Here is a 25,512-nt window from a genome sequence, read left to right as displayed (position 1 = left end):
ATTAACAAAAAATTAAATATTAAAGATAAAACTTATCTAATAAATTCCACTAATTATATCAACTTAAAAGGTAAAGAAAATATAAGGATAAACTCTGATAAAATCAAAAATAAATTTAACAAATTTAAAATTAAATGTTAAAGATAACATATTAAACAAAGATAATCTGAAAATTTTAAAATTAACGGTTAATAAAAGATTAAAAGATAAACCTTTAAAGAAATATAATTTAATTAATTCAAATTTAAAAATTAATAAAAACTCAATCGTTAACAATAATCCATTAAATAAAGACAATTCAATTAACTTAATAAAATTAAAATTGAAAGAAAATTTAAATATTAAATACACTCTCTTAAAGAAGGATAATTTGACCAATTTAATTAATTCAAAATTAAAAACTTAAATCTAAATTACAAATTAAAACTAAAACAAAAAAATCTTAAAAGGAAAATCAATAATTTAGGGGAGGCTCCAGAATAGCTGGCACCTCCAAAACTAACTTACCCGACAAGGTAACAAATAACTAATGTACCTGGCAGGATAATTAGGATTAGTTCAAAAGGGATAATAGTTTAACTTGACCAACGATACTGGTGAAGTCTTGGATGATAGTACGTTAGGAAAGCTTAGTCTATGCATGTATAGGAAGATATGGCTTCGACCTGGTGCATTTGACTAAGTGGAACTGACCGAAGCTACCCTTTCTAGATCCTAACCAGTTAGACCAAGGTTTTGTACTAAGTCAAGTGGATAAGACTATTTGGAAAACCTCGAAGGCATGGTTACTCTAATGATGTCCAAGTGACTCACCATAGCCCAGAATTTTATCCAAAGAATGCATATTTGTTAGATCCAAAGCTAAACCTGAATCTAACACAAAGTTAAATCAAACCTTAAAATGGAATCTGATTCATCTCACAAAATAAAAAGATTCCCTGATTGATAATTTAGATCAGGTGAGATGACTAAGGACTAAAAATTAAATTAAAATTAGAGAAAATTAAAATTACAATTAATTTAAAATTAAAGTAAAATTAAAATTAAAATTAAGTTAAAATAAAAATTATTTTAAAAATATTTTTAATAAAAAAGTAGATTAAAAAAAATTTAACTTAAAAGAAATTATTTTCTTTAAAAAAAAATTATTTTAAAAATTCTCTTTAAAATTATTTTAAAAATCCTTTTAAAAATTATTTTAAAATGCTTTTAAAAATCCTTTTAAAAACTATTTTTGACATTATTTTAAAAATCGTTTAAAAAAACAATTTTAAAAATACTTTTAAAAACTATTTTAAACATTATTTTAAAAATACTTTTAAAAACTATTTTAAAAATTATTTTAAAAAACTATTTTAAAAATCCTTTTCAAAATACTTTTCAAAATTATTTTTAAAATCTTTTTAAGAAAAATATTTTAAAAATGATTTTAAAAATACTTTTAAAAGCTATTTAAAAATTATTTTAATTTTTTTTTTAAAAAAAACTATTTTAAAAATTCTTTTAAAAATTAATTTAAAAAATACATTTAAAAATCCTTTCAAAAATTATTTTAAAAATAAATTCTTTTAAAAATCATTTTTAAAAATCTTAAAAATTATTTAAAAAAAACTCTTTTAAAATCATTTTTAAAAATTATTTTAAAAACTCTTTTGAAATTATTGAAAAATTATTTTAAAAATTATTTAAAAACTCTTTTAAAAATCATCCTAAAAACTATTTAAAAACTCTTTTAAAAATTATTTAAAAACTCTTTTAAAAATCCTTTCAAAAATTATTTTAAAAATAAATTCTTTTAAAAATCATTTTAAAAACTCTTAAATATTATTTTAAAAAACTCTTTTAAAAATCATCTTAAAAATTATTTAAAAACTCTTTTAAAAATTATTTTAAAACTCTTTTAAAAATCCTTTTAAAAATTATTTTAAAAATTGTTTCTAAAAATTATTTAAAAACTTTTTTTTATTTTATTTTTTTTTAAATTATTTTAAAACTCTTTAAAAATTATTTTAAAAACTCTTTTGAAATTCTTTTAAAAAAAACTCCTTTTAAAATTATTTTAAAAAATTTTAAAAACTCTTTTAAAAATCATTTAAAAATTATTTTAAAAATTATTTAAAAACTATTTAAAAATTCTTTTAAAAACCATTTTAAAAATTATTTAAAAATTACTTTTAAACTCTTTCAAAAATCAGTTTAAAAAAAAAGAAGTCTTTTAAAAATTAAATCTTTTATAAATCATTTTGAAAAATTCTTCTTAATATTATTTTTCACTTTAAGTAAATTTTGTTAACTTAAAAAAAATTATTCTTATTGATTATTTAAACTTTAAAAATTATTATTTAGATTTTAAATTTTTTTTACCTTCAACATTATTTTAATCTTAAAATTATTTTTAAACTAAATTTAACCTAATTGAAAATTAAAACTTAATATTGAAATTACAATTAAAATTTAAAAATTTAACTTAAACTTAAAACTTAAACCTAAATTTATCTCTGATATTAATTTAAGTCTAAAATCAAAACTGAATTGAACGTATGTTAATTGCCATTAAATAATTATAAAAATCCTTTTAAAATCCTTTTAAACACTGTTTTAGAAATCCTGTTAGAAATTCCTTAAAAATAATAATAATAATAATTCTTTTAAATTCATTTAAAACTTAGACACCTAACTTAAAAACTTAAATTCCGTTAACTTTAACTTTAAACTTAGTTATGTAATTAATAAGTAGAACTTAACTGTTTAAGTTTAACTTCATTTGAGAACTAAAATTGACTTGAATTAAATCTTACTTAACTGTGTCTAATAATTTTAACTTCATGCTAACTACAAACTAAATTAATCCTACTTAAAAGGAAGTAAATAAAAAAAATAATTATAACTAACACTTTCATTGACCAACTCAATCAATTAATATAAAATTTAAATTATTTTATTAAGTATTAAATTATTAAATCAAGTAAAAATGAATCAATAAATTATTGATAATGGCCAACTTTTTTTGATTTAATAAAGTTTATCTTATTAAACCTTAAACTGAAGCTTAAGCGCCTGAATCTAATATTAATTATTGATTAATCAAACTCAAATAAACAATTATATCAAGGATACAGAGATAAATATGTAAATAATATAAGTGTTACCAAATCCTCTAGAACACTTAGGTAGAAAAATGTGTTAGGGCTTGAAATTTAACACACTCAAACCTTAGCATTATATTAAGGGGGATTAATAAATAAGGAGGATTAATAAATTAAAGGAGTATCAAATTCAGGGGGAGGTTTATTTTTTAATTATCTCCTTAAGTGTTATTTTTTAATCTTTTCTTTAAAATCTCTCTAGAAAATTCTACCTCAATTTTTTTTTAAAAAAAATTCTACTTTGAATATTTTTAGCAAATATTTTCAAAATTTTATGTCAAGTTCAGGGAGGGGAATTAATTAAAATTTTCGCTTTATTTAAAATATTTTAAAATTTGTGTTTGAAAAATATTTTCTTAAAAATTTCTTAAACCTATTTTTGAAAACTAACTCTTATAAAACTAAGTTGTTTTTTAGAATTGGGTTTTACTTTTTATTGAAAATTGATTTTGAAAATTAGATTTAACTTAGTTTTGAAAATTGAATTTAAAAATCTAGTTCTTAAAATTTGATTTTACTTAATTTTGACAATTTGATTTGAAAGTTAAATTTTACAAAAATTAGTTTTAAAAATTGCTTTGTTATTGAAAATTATGGAAATTAGATTTTTCAAAACTTAAGTTTACACACTAAGCTTCTCAAAATCATTTTCCTTAATTTTGAAAATTGAATCTTTTACAAACTTAAATATATTGAAAAATTAGATTTTTCAAACTTAGTTTTGGAATTTTGATTTTGAAAACTTATGTTTGAAAACTTGAACTTTGACCTTAAAAACTATACTTGAAAAATTAGCTATCTTTCAAAATTACAAAGTTATAAATCAGTTATCTTTCAAGACTTAGTTTTTTCAATGATTTAAGAAATAAAAGTAAAATAATCTATGTTTTAAACTCCCAGATTAACTTGACATTATTTCTTACTTTGTATGAGGTATGTATTTATGCTTACTTAATCCATGCTTACTTTTGATGAATGGCAAAGGGGGAGGGTTAAGTTAGCTAAACCAACTGAAAATACAAACTAACTTAAAACCACATAAATGCATGTTGTTACTTGTTTTTTCTTGCATATGTTTTCACTAACTTAATCAGGTTGTCATTCCATCAAAAGGGGAAGATTGTTGGTGCACACTAACAATTTAACCAGATTTTTGATGAATGACAAATAATTAGATAGGTTTGTATCTAATGCTTTGATCGGTCGAGGCTAAGTCCGGAGACGGTCGTGGTGGCCGATGTCGCAGCACGCCAATGAGCTGACGGCTGGTGACGGGGCGCTGACCGAGAAGTCGGCAGATGGTCCGGCCGAGATATAGCAAGTCCAAGTCAGCGGCGGCGAGGTGGCGCGGCCAAATTTGGCCACGAAGGTCGGCTAGGATAGTCCACGGCCCGACATCCGAAGCGTCAAGAGCGTGGTGGTAGCAAGGTCAAGACGGGTGAGGAGGGACCGTGAGGATGCAACCTAGTTAAAGACGAGTGCGTCGGTCCGTTTAGGTTCATTTGGATCCTAATTGAGACCGACTAGGTTCTCGAAAGAGGAGACTCCATATAAATCTATATAAAATATCTATACATATATTTTTATAACTTTTGTAGATACAAATGTAGAATTCAAATTCTTCACGTAGCAATTGACAGATCTTGATTCTGTTCGAGTCAAAAGTTATGACCTTCGAAGATTCGTGTCAAATAAGTAGTTGGATGACCGATCCATCCCGATCCGAATTTTGGGATCGATAAGCTGGAGACCCCTCCAAGGGCTATAAGGGGTGAGCAAGCTTCAGAACACAACTCTCGGGCAGAAGAATCTCTTTGTGCTCGCTTTCTGCTGCGATCTCGACAAGTTTTTTTTTCTAAGTCTTTTTTATTTCGGGTAATTTTTCCTTATTAGCAATATTGTACTTAACTTATAATCTATATTTGATTGCTAGTGAATTGCCCAGAAAGTCCTCACGAAACGTGTCACGCCCCCAAAGGAGTTCCGTCGGCATCAACTCCCTCATCCGGCAATCTGAAGCATCACTACAAGCAAAATACATCAGGGAAATATTTTTATACACAACCAGGTATAATAACAGCCATGGAATGAAACAATCACAACCACGATTATATATAAAGCACACACGCTGTACTAAAACCACCAACGGAAAAACGAAACCCAACATAACTGCTAGCAACTGAGCTTAACATAACCTTACACAAAACCCTTAAACCAAAGATAGCCACCACACCATACACAAATACAATGCCAAAAATAAGAAAAGAATATACAAAAGAAAACAATCACGATCTTGGATGTGACGTAGGACCACCACAACCAAATCCATAATCTGCATCTACAACATATATATATGTGGTGAGTATAGGTAACTCAATGAGTAAGAAAAGATAGTGCATGGTCCATACACTGAAATGCACAAGTAAGTACGATGGTCAAGGGAAAAGTAAAGAACATGATCAACTATATAATCATGCGCTGAACTTAAGGCGCGAGGACATAATTGCTAACCCTACCAATGGAGAGAATCTCTTTTATGGTTGCATATCAAATCAACGCAAGGTACAAATCGGTAACCTTTGGATCTGCGGATATATATTGACACTAATAAATACATCGCATATACATGTAAAATAAATGACATGTCACGTGGCAACAAATGCAACAACCATATCTCAATCAAGTGCAATAACGACAATCACATGCAACTAGTATCTACTAGGCATGTATGCAAATCTCAGATGCACCGCGCATCAAATGCAAAAATGCATGCATGCTCCATGGTCACCACCGCCACCTCTCTGAACACCACGACCCCTGTATGGCCGAGAGGCTTGGGTCTGTGACGACTGTACTACCCTCCAACCCACTATATAGTGGTCGAGGCGGACAGTCCGCTAGTAGCTATCTAACTACATAGCATCAGGGTCCCTGACTGCTCTGGGGATCTCACTAAACCTCGTGGCCGGGTGGCACGACAGGACTAGCAGCAACTACCGAGGCTGCTAAACCAAACAAACGAACCGACTCGACTCTCACCACAGGAGACAATGGTCATCGGATGCAATGAATGATGAACATGATATATATATATAAAATCATCATCCATGCAATAACTCCAAACCTCATAAATACCTCCAACATGAGTATAATCGTCATGATACCTATGTACACACTACACATGTATAATCAACAAAAATCTCCAATAATCCCACAGACACACATGTACACAAAAGTATAAGCACAATCAACATGTATCCTCCACTAAAACACAAGACATGTATATATCATAACCAATCAACCAACTCCTCCAAAAGTACATGACAAATACGTATATGTAACACCCATGTAAATGCACGGTCAACAATGACTCTATATAACACATCTCCACCTATACGTTACGATCGAACATATGCCCAACAGCTAAGACCAACAACCCCCCTACAAGTCATACTCTACCGTGTAATCAAGAGTAGATATCAAAGAGTGGGCGATATGAATTAAAATAGATCATCAAGGGTCAAGCATCAGCGTAAAATGAAGCGACATGCTCATGATATAAGATAAAGCGCTAATTCATCCAATAAGATCCATGCACTAAGTACAAGAAAATCTACATATAGGTCGAGGAAGAAATACGCCCTTTATACATCGATCGTGTCAAATACTCCAACGTCGATCGTCGATCCAAGTCCTGCGAATCACATAATATATTTAAGCTAATTACACGAGTAGCAAATAGCTAAATAAAACTCTAATCTAATTAGGAACTGAACAAATTAACCTCCCCTTAATCCAATTAGGTTTAACTAAATCCATAATCCTTCAATTCAATCCAAACAACCATCTAGATCACAAAATCTCCAATCAATCAAACACTAATCCAAACTTATCATAAATCCTTCTAAATCCACCAAATCAATCCAACACAGCTTAATTTATTTCTTTAATCCATTAACCTATCATTCAATCCATTATAGCATCTCTATTAAACATCCAAAATCAATCTCACTTAATTTATCTACCACACCTAATCCAACCCAAAATTAAACAACAACTCACCTAAATTTATGAAAACTAAACCAGATGCATACACCCCAGCAAGAACACCTAATAAATCACTGATCCATAAATTCCAAACCCATAATGCATCTATCCTCCATCCACAATTAACACCTCAAAGTCCAGAATGAAATTCATCCAATGCAGCCAAACAATCACGGAATTTAATTCATCAATACATCATGTACTCAATTATTCCAACACATACCTCAATTAAGCTACTGTTGATGCTGGTTTGAGGGCTGCCGACACCAAGAACACCACAGCAAGAACAGAACAAAACCTCCTGATCGGATCAAGCAATGAATCAAGAAGAAGATCACAGATCCAAACACCAACTGAATTAATAACCTAACCTTACCTCATTCGGTTGTCTTCCAAGAATTCACCCAATCCGTGACCTAAATCAACCTCAAAAAGGATCAAGATCTAATCTCGCGATGTCGGGAAAGAATCAAGGCTTAAGGCTTGAAGCCTAGGAAATATAAATAAGGTTGGTTCACCCTTGATGCCTAATTACCCCTTCACCGCCGCTTCTAACGCGTCGGGACCGGGGTTCTGAACCTTAAGCGAAGGTAATCAAAATTCCAATGATGATGAGGTGCCGGAAAGAGTTGCTCTTTGGTTGAAGCTCGTGGTGATCATGAAGTGGGCATGACGAAGCGCGGAGATCCGCGAGATCGAAAGGAAGGACAACAACGATAAGATCGGAGGAGAACCGGCCGGCATTGCTGGAGAGAAGGTGGTTCTGGCGTCAGGAGCGCCGAAGAGCCGAGAATCGTAGAAGATGAGTGTGTGTTGGTATAGGGTCGTCGTTTGGGAAAAGAAGAGAGAAATATAAATCCAACATTTCCTCACTTAAGCGGTATCCTAAATAAGCTTTATCAGAACCCATAAATTGTCAGCTAAAGAATGTTAAATTTCTAAAAATTGGGAAAAATCAATAATATTTTTGTCATATAATATTTATTATTTAATTCTTACATTCTTTCCCCACTAATAAGAATTTGGTCCCCAAATTTACTGGTCAACTCAGGGACCCTCCTCCGAGGTAACTATCAATCAACATGCTCATATGTCACTCATCCAAGTATCATAAACAAATCTCCAACCCTAGTATCATAAACATATCTCTAAACATGATAATCCTCCTCCAAGTGACTAGCGACAACTCTGTGAGCTATGAACTCACCCTACTCCCGCTACTCCCACTCTGCAATCTAGCTAACTGTGGATAAATCAAACACTTCTAAAATCCAAAATCCACGATCAATAAATCCTCCAACACCTGTATAGAGCGCTCAACCTATCCATCAGTCTGAGATGAAAATCTATACTAAAGTGCAACTCCTAATCCCAAGTCTGCTGTAACCATAATCAAAACCATGACATGAAATCACTGATCTCCATCCAAAACAATACTCAGAGATACATCATCCAATCCGGTATAATCCTACTCAATCCAAAGAATCATCCTACAAATCGATAGCTAGGGAGCATAGTCCTCAACAAATCAATGATTACCCAAACCATCATATCCTCTCCGAGTCTTGGGTAATCCCACAACAAAATCCATCATAACATACTCCCACTCCACTTCAGTATCCAAATCAACGGAGATAATCTTACTAATCATCACTTATCGGCCTCCACTGATATATATGAGACATCAAGCTAAAAATCATGTCTTTCTTCATCGTTCCACCAATAAGAATACCCCAAGTCTCCATACATGTGTCATGTATAAATCTCGATCAATGTGTTTCCTGCGTACCTCCAGATAAGAAGTGACTGGAAACACAATCTCCGCTAATATCTAGACGGATCAAGGAAGCTGAGTCTCTAGACTACGACTACTTACGATGACAGGCCTCTATTCTCTTGTGGATCACCGATATCTCTCTACTAAAGATAATGCGTCCCGAAACTCGTAAAAGACAATCACATATAGATGTTCCCGTCGAAACATCTCTAGAACTATGCGAAGCTAGTGTACATGATCCACCTTGGATCGAAAATAGATCACAACATCGTCAATGGAGACAATGAAAACTGATCTACACACCCTAGGAATACCAAACACATTGAGTCCATATAAACATCTAGGTCATGATATGCCTAATTAGTAACACCAATGACTCATAATACCCATACAACAGGCACACCCAACCGTAAGGTCCCCAACAACAAGTCTGTAATATAATCACTAACTACAAATCAACAAATCCACAAATATTACGGACATACCGCACTCCATGTCACTACCAATATCGAACACCAAATCATAGATCATCAAGTCAAATATCCGCTAATAGTTCATCAAAAGACAGCATATCACTACACATGATCTCACAACGTCCATCCATCACAAATCATACTCAATATCAATCAATCATACCAGATGATCTCCTAAACAAAGATGGAGAAAAAGGAAAGTATCCAACCTTCAACACTCACTACCAACAAACTAAATGTATCCAACAAGGTCTGTCAGATCTCATCATCTCATCCTTTCTGAAAATCGAATATCTACAGTAGAGGAATGTAAATCCAAAGTCAAAGTGTCCCAGAACCTACTGACTAAAAGTCTACCCATCAAGAGAGTATCTCCACCACCCTCATAATCATCCTATATATGTCCCTCGACAAATATCAATAAAAGGTCGAACCCTCCAATCTGAGATATAGCCTACAAGACCTGATAAAATGATCATGCGGTCAAGGTCTTGAGCCACCTAATAAAGACAATGTTAGTTGAGTCGTCTAACCATTGTCTTGTACCCCAACATACTGTGATTGCTCCACCTGAGGTTCAGCAACCTCCAGCATCGAGCAATGAACACAAAGATAGAGGAACGCTACAACTAAATAGCTGATCAAAATATCCGTCAATTGATGCTCTACTCCTCGACGATCATCATCTGAAATTATACCTAGTTACGGTCGGACTTCCTAGGTATTACTCAACTAACACCACTTCCTCCGCACCATTGCGGGGTATATATCACTAAGTACATCATGAATATCTAATCATATCCAATAGTTCCATGAGTCAGGATCTCCCATGGAACAACGTTAAGCGAGTCGACTGATCATCGCCTTATAATCCATCACGCTACCGAAGGAAAAGGAGAACTACTCTCTCTCCAAACACCTCAAGGAAATCACTAAGTGATGACCTGATCTCCAAAAACATTCTCTGCTTCTTCCTTCACGTGGTACCGGGTCACGTAAAGGTTAAGCAGCTAATTTCAACTCTCTCATGTTGGTACAAATCATATATCCAAATGTACTCTCCAACTCATACACCCTAGTAATGGATGTATCTCATAAGTGTTAAGCAGATAGCTTTACACTTTTCCACATTAGTGGAGGTATCATATCCGAATGTACCTTCTAAGTCATCCTATCAGGTACAAACAGTCCATGGTCAAAGTCCCCATGGAATAGGATACAACACCCTCTACAGGCTGACCAAGCCGACAATGGTATACGGCTAACTCAGTCCTCCCCATGATACCACTAAATTGTCACGTACTCAAGTGAGTCTCCCAATTATCTAACCCAACACAAGTAACCCCAAAGATCAGAATCTCTAAAAATAGAGTATACTCTAATGATCGAACTGCTAAATAAATCGATCGTCAACTAACTGATCTAATAAAGGTAAATCAATCCTCGTCAAAAGCAACTAAGGTAAAATCGATCCACCACTACCCAAGTCAACGAGGGTAATCTACTAACCTAACCAACAGGAGTAAATCAATACTCTACTAATCAAAACAACAGGCGTACAAAACCAACTAAGGTAAGTCAAACCACCACAACACAAGTCGATCAAGTAAGTCAAACCTAAACCGATCTAACCAACCGGAGTAATACAAACTGAGTCAACATATGTATACAGATATCATTCACTACCCAGCTAATAATAATAGACACTGATATGTGACTCTAAATCTCAACCAACTAATAGTATCAACAACTAACACAACTGGTAGTATGATATGAAGAATCCCTTGAGACTGTAAATCCTTGATCTCCATTAGGTCAACCGTGATCAGTGATTGACCCAACACATGCAATGGATGCTACAAACAAATAGGCATGTACTAACCAAAGAGTACTAATACATGTCATAATTAACTATCACGGGCAACAATACATACACTAACAGAAATGTATACTAACAATATGTAACCATACCTCCTATAGCGGAGATGTCCTGCTGCTGCTGGTCCCAAAACCGGAAAAGTCACATCAAGAGAAACCAAAACACGAAATCCAAAACACAATAAAATCAGACCCGATAAATTGGTATCGTAACCTCAAAATCCAAAACACATAGCAAGTATCGTATCGCTCTGATACCACTAAATTGTCACGCCCCAAAGGAGTTCCGTCTGGACAAAATCGTGAACCTCCCCTGTGACAATCAAGCATCACTACAAGCAAAATACATCAGCCACATGGACTGGAATATTTTTATACACAACCACGCAGGTATAATACCCACTCGGTGAATGAAACAATCACAACCACGAATATATAAAACAACTGCAGCTACTAAAAACCAACACAATGAAACGACGGGAAAGCCCAAGACAACACAATCAACACACTTAACTTGGCTTGCTATACAACAAATACAACACCTAAAACCATAAGATAGCCACACTGCTATACACAAATACAATGCCAAAATAAGAAAAGAATATACAAAGAAAACAATCACGATCTTCGGATGTGACGTAGGACCCGGCAGACAGGATACTCCGAGCAACATAAATATATACATGCGGTGGTGAGTATAGGTAACTCAATGGGTAATAGAAAAGATAGTGCATGGTCTATACATAAAACATGGAGATCACAAGTATACAGTCTCGGTAGGGAATAAAGAACATGATCATACTATCATAATCAATGCATCGAACTTACTCACGTAATAACCAGACACATAATCATAACTAACCTACAACTCGCAAACAGCACCGATATAATGGTAAATACATACCCAAGAAATCAACGCAAGGTACAAGATCGGTAAACTCAGTATCCGGTAATATACCGTGACACTCGCAATATAAATGTCTGCATATACATGTAAAATAAATGGCATGTATGCGACATGGCAACCAAATGCAACAACCATATCTCAATCAAGTGCAACAACGACAATCACATGCAACTAGTATCTACTAGGCATGTATGCAAATATACACCGCAATGCAAGAATAATAGCTGCGTATGCATGCTCCATGGTCACCCCGCCACCTCTCTAGACACCACGACCCTGTATGGCCGAGAGGCTCCAGCCCACTATATAGTGGTCGAGGCGGACAGTCCGCTAGTAGCTATCTAACTACATAGCATCGGGGTCCCTACTCTGGCGAGGCTCACTAAACCTGAGCGGGTGGCACGACAGGACTAGCTCCACTCCTAACTACCACTACCCATGAGTGGTCGAGTGGGCGGCTATAAACCAATGACGACTCTCTCACCACAAGGGAGACAATGGTCATCGATGCAATGAATGATGAACATGATATATATATATAAAATCATCATCCATGCAATAACTCCAAACCTCATAAATACCTCCAACATGAGTATAATCGTCATGATACCTCCACGTATCCCACCAAACATATGTACACACTACACATGTATAATCAACCAAAAATCTCCAATAATCCCACCGACACATGTACACAAAGTATAAGCACAATCAACATGTATCCTCCACTAAAACACAACAGACATGTGTATATACCCCAACCATACAATCAACACAACTCCTCCAAAAGTACATGACAAATACGTATGTACACCCCATGTAAATGCACGGTCAACAAGATGACTCCTATAACACATCTCCACCTATGTACAATCAACCTCATATGCCCAATCGGCATGGTAATACCAACAACCCGACAATCCCTACAAGTCATACTCTACACGTGTAATCACAACAGAGTAGATATCAAGAGTGGAGCTGTATATGAATTAAAATAGATCATCACAAGGGTCAAGCATAAGTATCATGCAGGAAAAACGACAATCGATCATGATATAAGATAAAGCAGCCTAATTCATCCAATAAGATCCATGCACTAAGTACAAGAAAATCTACATATAGGTCAAGGAAGAAATACCCGCCTTTATCTGTCGATCGTGTCAAATACTCCAACGTCGAGACGCTCGTCCCGATCCCAAGTCCTGCGATCACATAATATATTTAGCTAATTACACGAGTAGCAAATAGCTAAATAAAACTCCCCAATCTAATTAGGGAAACCCCAAATCGAACAAATTAACCTAACCCCCTTAATCCAATTAGGTTTAACTAAATCCATAATCCTTCAAATAATCCTCAATCTAACTCCTTCTAGATCCAAACATAATCCACAATCTATTAATCAATCCAACACTCACAAATCAACACATCTCGAATCCAACTCACTTAATTCATCATCAATCAAACACTAATCCAAACTTATCATAAATCCTTCTAAATCCACCAAATCAATCCAACACATCTTAATTTATTTCTTTAATCCATTAACCTATCATTCAATCCATTATAGCATCTCTATTAAACATCCAAAATCAATCTCACTTAATTTATCTACCACACCTAATCCAACCCAAAATTAAACAACAACTCACCTAAATTTATGAAAACTAAACCAGATGCATACACCCCAGCAAGAACACCTAATAAATCACTGATCCATAAATTCCAAACCCATAATGCATCTATCCTCCATCCACAATTAACACCTCAAAGTCCAGAATGAAATTCATCCAATGCAGCCAAACAATCACGGAATTTAATTCATCAATACATCATGTACTCAATTATTCCAACACATACCTCAATTAAGCTACTGTTGATGCTGGTTTGAGGGCTGCCGACACCAAGAACACCACAGCAAGAACAGAACAAAACCTCCTGATCGGATCAAGCAATGAATCAAGAAGAAGATCACAGATCCAAACACCAACTGAATTAATAACCTAACCTTACCTCATTCGGTTGTCTTCCAAGAATTCACCCAATCCGTGACCTAAATCAACCTCAAAGAAGAGGATCAAGATCTAATCTCGCGATGTCAGTAGGAAGAATCAAAGGGTAAGGCTTGAAGCTAGGGCACAAATCAGAGAAATAGAAGGAATAAGGTTCGGATTTCTCACCCTTGATGCCCTAATTACCCCCTTCACGCCGGCGTAGCTACAACGTCGGGACCGAGAGGGTGGCTGGAACCTTAGCAGTAAGGTAATCAAAATTCCAATGATGATGAGGGTGCCCGAGTAAGAGATTGTTGCTGGTTGCAAGCTCGTGGTCGGTCGGCATGATCGTGGCGACGCCGAGAAGAAGGGCGATCGATATCCGCGAGATCAAAAGGAAAGAGGGACAACAACCAGATAAGATCGGAGGGAGAACCGGCTGAGGCACGCTGGAGGAGAAGGCCGGTGCCGGCGGTGAGCTCGCGGTGGCCGGCGATCGGGCAAGGAGGAATCGCCGGAGAAGGGTCGGCAGATGAGTTGTCGGGGAAGGAAGGTAATTGGGTTAGGGTTCGGCGTTTGGGAAAAGAAAAAGGAGAGAAATATAAATTAAATCCAACATTTCCTCACTTAAACGAGGTATCCTAAATAAGCTTTATCCGAACCCATAAATTCGTCCCCGTAAAACCCGCCGTACGAGATCCGAAAAATTCTGAGAAAATTTCTAAAAATTCGGAAAAATCCAATAATATTTTTCGTTCAATAATATTTATTATTTAATTATCTTACATTCTCCCCCACTAATAAGAATTTGGTCCCCAAATTTACTGGTCAACTCAGGGACCCTCCTCCGAGGTAACTATCAATCAACATGCTCATATGTCACTCATCCAAGTATCATAAACAAATCTCCAACCCTAGTATCATAAACATATCTCTAAACATGATAATCCTCCTCCAAGTGACTAGCGACAACTCTGTGAGCTATGAACTCACCCTACTCCCGCTACTCCCACTCTGCAATCTAGCTAACTGTGGATAAATCAAACACTTCTAAAATCCAAAATCCACGATCAATAAATCCTCCAACACCTGTATAGAGCGCTCAACCTATCCATCAGTCTGAGATGAAAATCTATACTAAAGTGCAACTCCTAATCCCAAGTCTGCTGTAACCATAATCAAAACCATGACATGAAATCACTGATCTCCATCCAAAACAATACTCAGAGATACATCATCCAGTCTGGAAATCCCTCTAGAGTATAATCCTACCACTCAATCCAAAAGAATCTGTCCTACAAATCGATAGCTAGGGAGCATAGTCCTCAACAAATCAATGATTACCCAAACCATCATATCCTCTCCGAGTCTTGGGTAATCCCACAACAAAATCCATCATAACATACTCCCACTCCACTTCAGTATCCAAATCAACGGAGATAATCTTACTAATCACTACTGTTCAGCCTCCACTTGCTGACATAATAGACATCAAGCTACAAAATCCGCGATGTCTTTCTTCATATCGTTCCACCAATAAGAATACCCCAAGTCTCCATACATCAGGTGTCAACCGAATGTATCACAAATCTCGATCAATGTGTTTCCTGCAGTAACTCCTCCAGGATAAGAAGTGACTCGGAAACACACATAATCTCCGCTAATATCTAGACAGATCAAGGAAACTGCGAGTCTCCTGTATAGACTACGACTACTTCCAACTGATAACAGCCTCTATCTCTTGTGGATCCACCGATATCTCTCTACTAAAGATAATGCGTCCCAGAAACTCGTAAAAGACAATCACAATACATACTACTAACTTCACATATAGATGTTCCCGTCGAAACATCTCTAGAACTATGCGAAGCTAGTGTACATGATCCACCTTGGATCGAAAATAGATCACAACATCGTCAATGGAGACAATGAAAACTGATCTACACACCCTAGGAATACCAAACACATTGAGTCCATATAAACATCTAGGTCATGATATGCCTAATTAGTAACACCAATGACTCATAATACCCATACAACAGGCACACCCAACCGTAAGGTCCCCAACAACAAGTCTGTAATATAATCACTAACTACAAATCAACAAATCCACAAATATTACGGACATACCGCACTCCATGTCACTACCAATATCGAACACCAAATCATAGATCATCAAGTCAAATATCCGCTAATAGTTCATCAAAAGACAGCATATCACTACACATGATCTCACAACGTCCATCCATCACAAATCATACTCAATATCAATCAATCATACCAGATGATCTCCTAAACAAAGATGGAGAAAAAGGAAAGTATCCAACCTTCAACACTCACTACCAACAAACTAAATGTATCCAACAAGGTCTGTCAGATCTCATCATCTCATCCTTTCTGAAAATCGAATATCTACAGTAGAGGAATGTAAATCCAAAGTCAAAGTGTCCCAGAACCTACTGACTAAAAGTCTACCCATCAAGAGAGTATCTCCACCACCCTCATAATCATCCTATATATGTCCCTCGACAAATATCAATAAAAGGTCGAACCCTCCAATCTGAGATATAGCCTACAAGACCTGATAAAATGATCATGCGGTCAAGGTCTTGAGCCACCTAATAAAGACAATGTTAGTTGAGTCGTCTAACCATTGTCTTGTACCCCAACATACTGTGATTGCTCCACCTGAGGTTCAGCAACCTCCAGCATCGAGCAATGAACACAAAGATAGAGGAACGCTACAACTAAATAGCTGATCAAAATATCCGTCAATTGATGCTCTACTCCTCGACGATCATCATCTGAAATTATACCTAGTTACGGTCGGACTTCCTAGGTATTACTCAACTAACACCACTTCCTCCGCACCATTGCGGGGTATATATCACTAAGTACATCATGAATATCTAATCATATCCAATAGTTCCATGAGTCAGGATCTCCCATGGAACAACGTTAAGCGAGTCGACTGATCATCGCCTTATAATCCATCACGCTACCGAAGGAAAAGGAGAACTACTCTCTCTCCAAACACCTCAAGGAAATCACTAAGTGATGACCTGATCTCCAAAAACATTCTCTGCTTCTTCCTTCACGTGGTACCGGGTCACGTAAAGGTTAAGCAGCTAATTTCAACTCTCTCATGTCGGTACAAATCATATATCCAAATGTACTCTCCAACTCATACACCCTAGTAATGGATGTATCTCATAAGTGTTAAGCAGATAGCTTTACACTTTTCCACATTAGTGGAGGTATCATATCCGAATGTACCTTCTAAGTCATCCTATCAGGTACAAACAGTCCATGGTCAAAGTCCCCATGGAATAGGATACAACACCCTCTACAGGCTGACCAAGCCGACAATGGTATACGGCTAACTCAGTCCTCCCCATGATACCACTAAATTGTCACGTACTCAAGTGAGTCTCCCAATTATCTAACCCAACACAAGTAACCCCAAAGATCAGAATCTCTAAAAATAGAGTATACTCTAATGATCGAACTGCTAAATAAATCGATCGTCAACTAACTGATCTAATAAAGGTAAATCAATCCTCGTCAAAAGCAACTAAGGTAAAATCGATCCACCACTACCCAAGTCAACGAGGGTAATCTACTAACCTAACCAACAGGAGTAAATCAATACTCTACTAATCAAAACAACAGGCGTACAAAACCAACTAAGGTAAGTCAAACCACCACAACACAAGTCGATCAAGTAAGTCAAACCTAAACCGATCTAACCAACCGGAGTAATACAAACTGAGTCAACATATGTATACAGATATCATTCACTACCCAGCTAATAATAATAGACACTGATATGTGACTCTAAATCTCAACCAACTAATAGTATCAACAACTAACACAACTGGTAGTATGATATGAAGAATCCCTTGAGACTGTAAATCCTTGATCTCCATTAGGTCAACCGTGATCAGTGATTGACCCAACACATGCAATGGATGCTACAAACAAATAGGCATGTACTAACCAAAGAGTACTAATACATGTCATAATTAACTATCACGGGCAACAATACATACACTAACAGAAATGTATACTAACAATATGTAACCATACCTCCTATAGCCCGGGATGTCTGCTGCCTGGTCCCAAAACCGGAAAAGTCACATCAAGAGAAACCAAAACACGAACCAAAACACGAACAGTGTATGATACGCCGATACCAAAATTGGTATCAAATAAACGAAAAATCCAAAACATAGCAAGTATCAAACTCGCTCGATACACTTAAATTGTCACGCCCAAAGGAGTTCTCGGACAAAATCCTAGGACTCCAGTGACAATCGAAGCATCACTACAAGCAAAATACATCAGCCACATGCATTGAATATTTTATACACAACCACTAGTATAATAAACACACACTACGGAATGAAACAATCACAACCACGCAGTTATATATAAACTAAAAACCAACATAGCGGAAAAACGAAACGGAAAGCCCAAGACAACACAATCAACACATCAGCAGCAGGCTGAGCTTACAACAAATACAACACCCAAAACCATAAGATAGCCACACGGCTATACACAAATACAATGCCAAAAATAAGAAAAGAATATACAAAAGAAAACAATCACGATCTTCGGATGTGACGTAGGACCCGCAGACAGGATACTCCGAGCGACACCAACCATCTACAATATATACATGCGGTGGTGAGCATAGGTAACTCAATGGGTAATAGAAAAGATAGTGCATGGTCTATACATAAAACATGGAGATCACAAGTATACAGTCTCAGTAGGGAATAAAGAACATGATCATACTATCATAATCAATGCATCTAAACATATCTGACATAATCATAACTAACCTACAAACTGCACAAACCGCTGCTGACATAATGGTAAATACATACCCAATCTGAAATCAACGCAAGGTACAAAGATCGGTAAACTCACTGGATCTGCAACAGATATACCCGTGACACCTGTGCAATATAAGTACGACTGCATATACATGTAAAATAAATGACATGTATGCAGTATGGCAACCAAATGCAACAACCATATCTCAATCAAGTGCAACAACGACAATCACATGCAACTAGTATCTACTAGGCATGTATGCAAATGCAGATGCACCGCGCATCAAATGCAAGAATAATAACTGCGTATGCATGCTCCATGGTCACCCCCGCCACCTCTCTAGACACCACGACCCCTGTATGGCCGAGAGGCTTGGGTCTGTGACGACTGTACTACCCTCCAGCCCACTATATAGTGGTCGAGGCGGACAGTCCGCTAGTAGCTATCTAACTACATAGCATCAGGGTCCCTGACTGCTCACAACGCCGGATCTCACTAAACCTCGTGACCGGGTGGCACGACAGGACTAGCAGCAACTGCTCCAACTACCACTACCCATGAGTGGCCGAGTGGGCGGTGCTAAACCAAACCAACTGACGACTCTCTCACCACAAGGGAGACAATGGTCATCAGATGCAATGAATGATGAACATGATATATATATATATAAAATCATCATCCATGCAATAACTCCAAACCTCATAAATACCTCCAACATGAGTATAATCGTCATGATACCTCCACGTATCCCACCAAACATATGTACACACTACACATGTATAATCAACCAAAAATCTCCAATAATCCCACCAGACACATGTACACAAAAGTATAAGCACAATCAACATGTATCCTCCACTAAAAACACAACAGACATGTGTATATACCCCAACCATACAATCAACACAACTCCTCCAAAAGTACATGACAAATACGTATGTACACCCCCATGTAAATGCACGGTCAACAAGATGACTCCTATAACACATCTCCACCTATGTACAGTCAACCTCATATGCCCAATCAGCATGGTAATACCAACAACCCGACAATCCCTACAAGTCATACTCTACACGTGTAATCACAACAGAGTAGATATCAAGAGTGGAGACTGTATATGAATTAAAATAGATCATCACAAGGGTCAAGCATAAGTATCATGCAGGAAAAACAGCAACCGATCATGATATAAGATAAAGCAGCCTAATTCATCCAATAAGATCCATGCACTAAGTACAAGAAAATCTACATATAGGTCAAGGAAGAAATACCCGCCTTTATCTGTCGATCGTGTCAAATACTCCAACGTCGAGACGCTCGTCCCGATCCCAAGTCCTGCGATCACATAATATATTTAGCTAATTACACGAGTAGCAAATAGCTAAATAAAACTCCCCAATCTAATTAGGGAAACCCCAAATCGAACAAATTAACCTAACCCCCTTAATCCAATTAGGTTTAACTAAATCCATAATCCTTCAAATAATCCTCAATCTAACTCCTTCTAGATCCAAACATAATCCACAATCTATTAATCAATCCAACACTCACAAATCAACACATCTCGAATCCAACTCACTTAATTCATCATCAATCAAACACTAATCCAAACTTATCATAAATCCTTCTAAATCCACCAAATCAATCCAACACATCTTAATTTATTTCTTTAATCCATTAACCTATCATTCAATCCATTATAGCATCTCTATTAAACATCCAAAATCAATCTCACTTAATTTATCTACCACACCTAATCCAACCCAAAATTAAACAACAACTCACCTAAATTTATGAAAACTAAACCAGATGCATACACCCCAGCAAGAACACCTAATAAATCACTGATCCATAAATTCCAAACCCATAATGCATCTATCCTCCATCCACAATTAACACCTCAAAGTCCAGAATGAAATTCATCCAATGCAGCCAAACAATCACGGAATTTAATTCATCAATACATCATGTACTCAATTATTCCAACACATACCTCAATTAAGCTACTGTTGATGCTGGTTTGAGGGCTGCCGACACCAAGAACACCACAGCAAGAACAGAACAAAACCTCCTGATCGGATCAAGCAATGAATCAAGAAGAAGATCACAGATCCAAACACCAACTGAATTAATAACCTAACCTTACCTCATTCGGTTGTCTTCCAAGAATTCACCCAATCCGTGACCTAAATCAACCTCAAAGAAGAGGATCAAGATCTAATCTCGCGATGTCAGTAGGAAGAATCAAAGGGTAAGGCTTGAAGCTAGGGCACAAATCAGAGAAATAGAAGGAATAAGGTTCGGATTTCTCACCCTTGATGCCCTAATTACCCCCTTCACGCCGGCGTAGCTACAACGTCGGGACCGAGAGGGTGGCTGGAACCTTAGCAGTAAGGTAATCAAAATTCCAATGATGATGAGGGTGCCCGAGTAAGAGATTGTTGCTGGTTGCAAGCTCGTGGTCGGTCGGCATGATCGTGGCGACGCCGAGAAGAAGGGCGATCGATATCCGCGAGATCAAAAGGAAAGAGGGACAACAACCAGATAAGATCGGAGGGAGAACCGGCTGAGGCACGCTGGAGGAGAAGGCCGGTGCCGGCGGTGAGCTCGCGGTGGCCGGCGATCGGGCAAGGAGGAATCGCCGGAGAAGGGTCGGCAGATGAGTTGTCGGGGAAGGAAGGTAATTGGGTTAGGGTTCGGCGTTTGGGAAAAGAAAAAGGAGAGAAATATAAATTAAATCCAACATTTCCTCACTTAAACGAGGTATCCTAAATAAGCTTTATCCGAACCCATAAATTCGTCCCCGTAAAACCCGCCGTACGAGATCCGAAAAATTCCCAGAAAATTTCTAAAAATTCTGGAAAAATCCAATAATATTTTTCGTCCAATAATATTTATTATTTAATTTTTCGGTATCTTACATTCTCCCCCACTAATAAGAATTTGGTCCCCAAATTTACTGGTCAACTCAGGGACCCTCCTCCGAGGTAACTATCAATCAACATGCTCATATGTCACTCATCCAAGTATCATAAACAAATCTCCAACCCTAGTATCATAAACATATCTCTAAACATGATAATCCTCCTCCAAGTGACTAGCGACAACTCTGTGAGCTATGAACTCACCCTACTCCCGCTACTCCCACTCTGCAATCTAGCTAACTGTGGATAAATCAAACACTTCTAAAATCCAAAATCCACGATCAATAAATCCTCCAACACCTGTATAGAGCGCTCAACCTATCCATCAGTCTGAGATGAAAATCTATACTAAAGTGCAACTCCTAATCCCAAGTCTGCTGTAACCATAATCAAAACCATGACATGAAATCACTGATCTCCATCCAAAACAATACTCAGAGATACATCATCCAGTCTGGAAATCCCTCTAGAGTATAATCCTACCACTCAATCCAAAAGAATCTGTCCTACAAATCGATAGCTAGGGAGCATAGTCCTCAACAAATCAATGATTACCCAAACCATCATATCCTCTCCGAGTCTTGGGTAATCCCACAACAAAATCCATCATAACATACTCCCACTCCACTTCAGTATCCAAATCAACGGAGATAATCTTACTAATCACTACTGTTCAGCCTCCACTTGCTGACATAATAGACATCAAGCTACAAAATCCGCGATGTCTTTCTTCATATCGTTCCACCAATAAGAATACCCCAAGTCTCCATACATCAGGTGTCAACCGAATGTATCACAAATCTCGATCAATGTGTTTCCTGCAGTAACTCCTCCAGGATAAGAAGTGACTCGGAAACACACATAATCTCCGCTAATATCTAGACAGATCAAGGAAACTGCGAGTCTCCTGTATAGACTACGACTACTTCCAACCGATAACAGCCTCTATCTCTTGTGGATCCACCGATATCTCTCTACTAAAGATAATGCGTCCCGAAACTCGTAAAAGACAATTATAATACGTACTACTAAACCTCACATATAGATTTTCCCGTCAAAACATCTCTAGAACTATGCGAAACTAGTGTACATGATCCACCTTGGATCGAAAATAGATCACAACATCGTCAATGGAGACAATGAAAACTGATCTAAACACCCTAATAATACCAAATACATCGAGTCCATATAAACATCTAGGTCATGATATGCCTAATTAGTAACACCAATGACTCATAATACCCATACAACAGGCACACCCAACCGTAAGGTCCCCAACAACAAGTCTGTAATATAATCACTAACTACAAATCAACAAATCCACAAATATTACGGACATACCGCACTCCATGTCACTACCAATATCGAACACCAAATCATAGATCATCAAGTCAAATATCCGCTAATAGTTCATCAAAAGACAGCATATCACTACACATGATCTCACAACGTCCATCCATCACAAATCATACTCAATATCAATCAATCATACCAGATGATCTCCTAAACAAAGATGGAGAAAAAGGAAAGTATCCAACCTTCAACACTCACTACCAACAAACTAAATGTATCCAACAAGGTCTGTCAGATCTCATCATCTCATCCTTTCTGAAAATCGAATATCTACAGTAGAGGAATGTAAATCCAAAGTCAAAGTGTCCCAGAACCTACTGACTAAAAGTCTACCCATCAAGAGAGTATCTCCACCACCCTCATAATCATCCTATATATGTCCCTCGACAAATATCAATAAAAGGTCGAACCCTCCAATCTGAGATATAGCCTACAAGACCTGATAAAATGATCATGCGGTCAAGGTCTTGAGCCACCTAATAAAGACAATGTTAGTTGAGTCGTCTAACCATTGTCTTGTACCCCAACATACTGTGATTGCTCCACCTGAGGTTCAGCAACCTCCAGCATCGAGCAATGAACACAAAGATAGAGGAACGCTACAACTAAATAGCTGATCAAAATATCCGTCAATTGATGCTCTACTCTCGACGATCATCATCTGAAATTATACCTAGTTACGGTCGGACTTCCTAGGTATTACTCAACTAACACCACTTCCTCCGCACCATTGCGGGGTATATATCACTAAGTACATCATGAATATCTAATCATATCCAATAGTTCCATGAGTCAGGATCTCCCATGGAACAACGTTAAGCGAGTCGACTGATCATCGCCTTATAATCCATCACGCTACCGAAGGAAAAGGAGAACTACTCTCTCTCCAAACACCTCAAGGAAATCACTAAGTGATGACCTGATCTCCAAAAACATTCTCTGCTTCTTCCTTCACGTGGTACCGGGTCACGTAAAGGTTAAGCAGCTAATTTCAACTCTCTCATGTCGGTACAAATCATATATCCAAATGTACTCTCCAACTCATACACCCTAGTAATGGATGTATCTCATAAGTGTTAAGCAGATAGCTTTACACTTTTCCACATTAGTGGAGGTATCATATCCGAATGTACCTTCTAAGTCATCCTATCAGGTACAAACAGTCCATGGTCAAAGTCCCCATGGAATAGGATACAACACCCTCTACAGGCTGACCAAGCCGACAATGGTATACGGCTAACTCAGTCCTCCCCATGATACCACTAAATTGTCACGTACTCAAGTGAGTCTCCCAATTATCTAACCCAACACAAGTAACCCCAAAGATCAGAATCTCTAAAAATAGAGTATACTCTAATGATCGAACTGCTAAATAAATCGATCGTCAACTAACTGATCTAATAAAGGTAAATCAATCCTCGTCAAAAGCAACTAAGGTAAAATCGATCCACCACTACCCAAGTCAACGAGGGTAATCTACTAACCTAACCAACAGGAGTAAATCAATACTCTACTAATCAAAACAACAGGCGTACAAAACCAACTAAGGTAAGTCAAACCACCACAACACAAGTCGATCAAGTAAGTCAAACCTAAACCGATCTAACCAACCGGAGTAATACAAACTGAGTCAACATATGTATACAGATATCATTCACTACCCAGCTAATAATAATAGACACTGATATGTGACTCTAAATCTCAACCAACTAATAGTATCAACAACTAACACAACTGGTAGTATGATATGAAGAATCCCTTGAGACTGTAAATCCTTGATCTCCATTAGGTCAACCGTGATCAGTGATTGACCCAACACATGCAATGGATGCTACAAACAAATAGGCATGTACTAACCAAAGAGTACTAATACATGTCATAATTAACTATCACGGGCAACAATACATACACTAACAGAAATGTATACTAACAATATGTAACCATACCTCCTATAGCCCGGGAGATGTCCTGCTGCTGCCTGGTCCCAAAACCAGAAAAGTCACATCAAGAGAAACCAAAACACGAAATCCGAAAACACGAATAACAGGCATCGTACCTGCTTTGATACCAAAAATTGGTATCAAATAAATCCCGAAAAAATCCAAAACACATAGCAAGTATCGTAAACCTCGCTCTGATACCACTAAATTGTCACGCCCCCAAAGGAG

The sequence above is a fragment of the Zingiber officinale genome, chromosome 5A, assembly GCF_018446385.1.
Source record: "Zingiber officinale cultivar Zhangliang chromosome 5A, Zo_v1.1, whole genome shotgun sequence".
Taxonomy (NCBI): domain Eukaryota; kingdom Viridiplantae; phylum Streptophyta; class Magnoliopsida; order Zingiberales; family Zingiberaceae; genus Zingiber; species Zingiber officinale.
This window is presented reverse-complemented; position numbering follows the sequence as displayed.